Raw genomic sequence first — 6,417 nt, 5'->3', positions numbered from 1 at the left:
CTTTACTGTGGCAGACAGGCTAAGGATGGGTTTAGCTTTTTGAAGAATTATCTACAGTGACCATTGTTTACCAAAACAGTAAAACTATGAGAATAAAATTACACAGATAAGTGAATATTCCTTAATGCTAAAGCTACTCTAAATCTCAAGGTTAAAGCTAAGAGCAGTAATCCTGGCGCAGGGTATAAAGCCTCTTACAGATCTGCATGACAGGGTGGCCGTTGTGTCCTTGCTGGTAATAGCACTCTTCACATTATCAGGTGGGTTGACAATTGTGGTTTATCCATTCAGGGTGATACTGTGCAGCATGCAATGAAAAAGTAGATTTGTGGTTACGAACATCAGTAGATGCCCAGGACATGCATAGAAAAGTGGCCAGAGACATAGGGCTTTGGAAGAGATCTCTACACGTCAGTCTGTAGCGCCCCCTTTAAAGTCAACCAGATCACAGTCATACCCATAGATGTATTATCTCTATGTAGGATATTCTCACCTGTATGAGTGTGATCTGATTACTTTAAAAGGGGGTATTATAGTAAATTTTTAAACTTGTAATGTTTTGAGAGTTTTATTTTTTTTTATTTTTTTAAAGATTTATTTATTCAACAGAGATGGAGACAGCCAGCGAGAGAGGGAACACAAGCAGGGGGAGTGGGAGAGGAAGAAGCAGGCTCATAGCAGAAGAGCCCGATGTGGGGCTTGATCCCAGACCGCTGGGATCACGCCCTGAGCCGAAGGCAGACGCTCAACCGCTCTGCCACCCAGGCGCCCCTGAGAGTGTTTTAAAGCCTTTATTTTCAATGTATTCTGAACTTTTAGAAAAGATGCAAGAACAACAAAGGATTCCTAGATAGCCTTAGGGTATCGGTCTCCTGTGATCACAGTCCAGCCAGAACATTCAACTGTCTAGCACCTGAGCGGAGAGCCCCAAACAGCTTTGGTTCCTTGGGGATGTCTTTCCAGCTCTATGTGGCCCCTTTGGCCTGGCCACTTCCTAGTGACTGGATGCTACGTGGAGGCTCAGAGCAACCCAAGAAAAACCAGCAGAAGTACTGTGGCCTCGTCTGCTCTGCCCTTGGAGGTTAGAGTGTTACGATGTGAGGAGGCAGTCACAGAAACCCATCCAGGATCGAGGACAGGAGCGTGGACTCCACCTCTTGCTAAGAGGAGTGTCAAGGAATTTGCAAACGTATTTTAAGACTACCATGCTTTGTTTATAATATGTTCTAATCTACAGCTTCTTCAAATCCCACAGCTGTTCCATAATATATTTCTATCGGTTTTTTTTTTCCTGTTCCAGGATCTAATCTTAAAACGGGTCATACCCTGCATTAAGTTGTCGTGTTTCTTTTGTCTTTAAAGCTGGATCAGCTCCACAGCCTTCGTCTTTCATGAAATTGATATCTTTGAGAAGTGTGGGGTGTTTCGTAGAACATTCCTGAATTTGGGTTTGATTGCTCATGATGGGGTTCAGGTTAGTGTGGCAAGACTATTCCATGAGTGACACACAGTTCTCAGTGCGTTACAACAGGAAACATAGGTTTTATCAGTGAGAGTTTTCATCCCTTGAATAAACTGGACTTCAAGGTTTCTCCACGGTAAAATTGTGGTTCTGCCCTTGAAATTAATAACTAATTTGTGGAGGGATTTTTATGTAATAACTACCTCATCTTTCACCTGCTAGTTTTAGGGTTCACCGATATTTTTGTCTGAATCAGTTATTACGATGATTGCAAAGTGATGGCTTTCTTGGTCCGTCATTCCTCTTATACTCAGCATTTGGCATTCTGTGCTTAGAGGAGTTTTCCCTTCTTCCCTAGGTCTCTTTTCTCTATCATCATTATGAATGCTTGTTTTCTGGTATAATAGTATCTCGGGTTTATCGTGTATCCTGCCCACGGCAGCCAGACCCTACAGAGACCCGATTCCTTTGCACGGAATGGTATTTAGAAACCAAGATCTGGGTGCTGTGTGTCCTCATCATTAGTGGGATATCAGTCTTTCACCTATATGTGTGAAATGTGGATACCTCCAACTTCAAATAAGTATGTCTAGGTTTTCCTTATCCCACGTTAACTTCTTGTCCACAGTCCAGTTGGCTCCCACTATCAGCGGTCTGTCTACTGATCTGTTCAGTCCTCTTAATACACAGCAAGCAGTTTGGAGTTGCTACATGAGAACACGGTAAAAAACAAACCTGAGTGTGTTTGGGATTTGTTTACGGGTCTTTTTCTCTTTAGACCAAGTATATATAGGCAAAATAACTTTTAAACAAAGTACTTTGTCTATTTCCTTTTTTAAAAAAAATCTCCATTCAATCCAGTTATATTATTCATCTGAAATAAAGTTAGATTCTTTTCTAAAGTTTATATTCTCTTTCATGTTCTCCTCTCATCTTGTGATTTATAAAAATTGGGAAGGGAATTAAATTCAGATGAAACTCTAGTTCCAAAAGTACCCTAGTATGTTTTTATCTGTATTGATTTTCTTTTAGATATGTGGTTAGACATGTTTATTAAAGTCTTTGATTTATCTCCTTAGAAACATACAAGGACTTTCTTCGTGAAATCAATCTTTAATGACTGTATTATATTCCTTTGGGTAGACAGGTCACAGGAATGAGGAGGTTATAATGCATGCTGGAAATGGGGTAGATTCACAAAAGTTGGATGGCGTGTAAATGGTTATTTGTTTGTATTCTTTATATTTGAAATATGCCAGGATAACATTTATATACATTTTTATATATAAATGAAAAGAGAGCTAGTGAGTATAGACTTTTAGGGTCAGAGAAAGTTGACCTACTCTGCAGTTTATGATACAGTTGCTCTCAGGCTTGGACAGTTTACTGAGGCATTCTCAGCAACTATTACGAAAGTTCAATGAAGAAAGTTGCCCCCCCCCCAGGACTCTGACTCTTCCAAATGGTCTCCTGTTTTCTCTCATGCTCCTTGCACTAGTGTAATATGTAACTGATGAATGACTGAACTCTCCATCTGAAACTAATGATATCCTGTGTTAGTTCAATTTAAGATAAATGGAAACCCCTCTGTAATCTCAGATTCAAACATTCCATTCTAATCACCAACTCTTGTTTTACCAGCTTATCCCTTCTTTCTTATTTTAATAACTCTTGGAATTCCCAAGGACCTAAAATCCATTACTCCTACTCCCTTTTCACTCGCTCTCTTACCTTAATTCCCCCTACATCTGGAAAGGAGAGCAGAGTTCCATTTACATTCCAGTGCCCACAACTGTGTCTCATGTTAACCTCTAACACAGGAAGAAATACTTCAAGAGTGTTTCTGTTTCGCAGTCTATAGAAAAGGCAGAGAAGAGCAGATTGGGTTAGGAATCTCTGCTAGGTGAAGCCATCTACAATATGTGGTCCGGTTGGCCGTGACTGAAGTGTCTGTTTGCACACTAGCTCCAACCCCAATTTTTATCTTTCACTTAAGAATATTGCAAGTCACAGAAAAAGGTGATTACAGTAATAATGCCAACACTCAGGATTTAAAAAAACAACACCACTTGCAGACTTTTGAGACTGATCAATTGCTAGAATAAGTTATCTGTGCAACATTTCATGAGTTGTCAGGATGTAGCTGGAAAACACGGCTTTAGAGGTGCACTGCTCGATAGTGTAGGTATGTGTAAACCAGTAACCGTACGTTACCGTACGAATTATATGATGGAACCAGTTTAATCGTGCTGACCAAGTAGTTCCTATTGCACCCAAACTCCGGCAGATAACAAGTCTAAATTCTAGCCCAAATACTAAAACTATCCAAAGGCACTGGAGAGTGAACAAAAACAGGCAGATCCTGGAGATGGGCCAACACTTGGAAGAAGGAAATAACATAAGGCGAGTTTCCTACTTTTTATGGCTTTTACCCTGAAAGCAAGTCCAGTCTGCACTATTTTAGGGCAACTAAAACATACACATAAAACCATAAGTTTTTTCAACTAAAGGGTTCAAGGCCTATACAACTGTGGTTGGAAAAGGAGGTGTGTAGGATATCCTGGAAGAGGATTGGGAAAGGGAAGCTCCAAATTCCGTGTATACGCGTTTCCCAAATGTCTGGCTGACTCAACTCTGTAGGACAGAGGATACTGAAAGGAACCAAGCCAAAACTAGCAGAAGTGAATTAAAATCGGAGCTGGCAACCCCAGGAAAGAGAAAATTTTGGTTGAACCCAGCTAAATTATGTGCCTAATAAAAGTATTTTTAAAAACACTCTGGAGGAACATAATGAAATCCAGAGTTTCCTCAATATATTAATCACAATGCCCAGGATATAATTCAAGATGACTAGATATTGAGAAAATGAAAACTGGAAAACATGACCTATTCTCAAGAGAAAACAGATCCGTGAGGATCAACAGCAAAATGTTCCAGATGTGGGACTCAGATGATTTTTAAAAGCGATAGGGGCGCCTGGGTGGCTGAGTCGTTAAGCGTCTGCCTTTGGCTCAGGGCGTGATCCGGATCCATGGGATCAAGCCCCACATCGGGCTCCTCCGCTGGGAGCCTGCTCCTTCCTCTCCCACTCCCCCTGTTTGTGTTCCCTCTCTCGCTGGCTGTCTCTCTGTGTCAAATAAATAAATAAAATCTTTAAAAAACAAAAAGGCGATAATAACTATGCTTAAAATGTAAAAGAAATATCCTCACTATGAAGGAAAAAATAAGAAACCTTAGCTAAGAAATAGCAACTATCAAAAAAATAACCAAATGAAAGTTCTAGGGGGACGACAGTGGAGTAGGAGGATTCTAAGCTCACCTCATCCCACAGATACACCTAGATAACACCCACATCAGTGTAAATACCCCCGAAAATGACCCAAAGACTAGCAGAACAGACTCTCCAGAATTACACGTGGAACAGAGGCCACGTCAGAGAGGGTAGGAAGGGCAGAGGCACAGAAGCTAAAAGGATCTGTGATGCAGAGAGGGGAGAGGACCAGACACTATTCCGGGAACCCAGGCATGGGGGACCCACACAGAGAAGACAAATCTCCATAACATATAGCTTCGAAAACCAGAGGAACCGAGTCTGAGTTTTTATTATCAGTGAGGCTGAGCAACCGGAACTTTAAAAATTAGCAGGTGGCTCAGCAAGAGCTTGAAAGGCAATAGGAAACTGAGTCCTCACCCTTAAAGAGACAGCGCAACAAACAGCCCTACAGAGATACAGCATCGAAGCAGCAGCATGAAAAATGTCATGCATTCTCCTGTGGACCTGCCCTGGCCGAAGCAGGAATTTTGGGTGGCTGACCAGCACTGACATCATGCACCCTGTCCCCACATTCTCCTGAAGACCTGCCCCCTCCAATATGCCCTTGGCCAGATCCTATCCAAAGCAGTGCCCCAAGCCTGGCAGTGTGCAAGCATCCCTGACAAAGGCCACCACAACTCCAAAGTGACTCCTGCCCAAGGATAAGGGCAAGAGGAAAACAACCACACACACCAGTTGGACTGTGGCCCCAGCAGTGGGTTTGGGGGCAGACATTGTGTCTGACTACAGGCCCCACCCACCAGTGAAAGCTTCTCAAGGGACCACACTGCAATAGTGCCCTGCAGTTCAGCCTGCTGCAGCTCTGGAAAATGCCTGGTCTGACTCGGTTTAAGCCCAAGGCAGCCCCGGACTGGCCCCCTAACAACCCTGCCCTCAACAGGCAAAGAACCATTGCAGACGACGGGGCTGAAGGCAAAGCGGCTCAGCCAAGGCAGCAGCAGAGTGCACGTAACACACACAGGAGATACTCCAGAGTTCCAGGTTCTGGCGAACGGGGGACACTGCACTGCAGGGCACTCCTCTACCTCTTCTTCACAAGGCCACTCCTTTCAAGAGCAGGAAACATAACGGACTTCCCTCACGCATAGAAATAGACACAGAGTTAGATAAAATGAGGGAACCCAGGAATATGTCCCAAATGAAAGAAGAGGGCGAGTGTTGTGAGGAACACTGGGTGTTATATGTAACTAACGAATCATTGAATTGAACGTAATTTTAAAAAGGAGAGGACAGGTGGGAAGAAAAAAGATGGCAGAGGAGCGGGGGACTTTTTTTCAGCTGGTCCCCTGCATCAAGCTGGATAGGTACCAGACCAGCCTGAACATCCACGGAACCAGCCTGAGATGCAGGAAGATACATCTGGATCTCTACAAATGAACATCTCCAGCGCTGAGTATTGAGGTACGAAGCAGGGAGCCATGAAACCGCGCACAGATATCGGAAGATAAACAGAAGGGGGAGGGAGCCGCCGCGTTCGGGCGCCGGGAAGCGGTAGCCACCTGCACTGGGGAGCGGGCGGACTCACGGACCAGACCGGCACCTGCAAGACAGCAGACTGAGACCGTGAGCCGGGGAACACACGTAACCAGTCTGAAAATCGAAGCTCTGGAGTGTGCATGAA

Source organism: Ursus americanus, chromosome 21, assembly GCF_024610735.1.
Source record: "Ursus americanus isolate L20-20 chromosome 21, mUrsAme1.1.p, whole genome shotgun sequence".
NCBI classification, from domain to species: Eukaryota; Metazoa; Chordata; class Mammalia; order Carnivora; family Ursidae; genus Ursus; species Ursus americanus.
Note: the sequence above shows the minus strand (reverse complement) of the source record.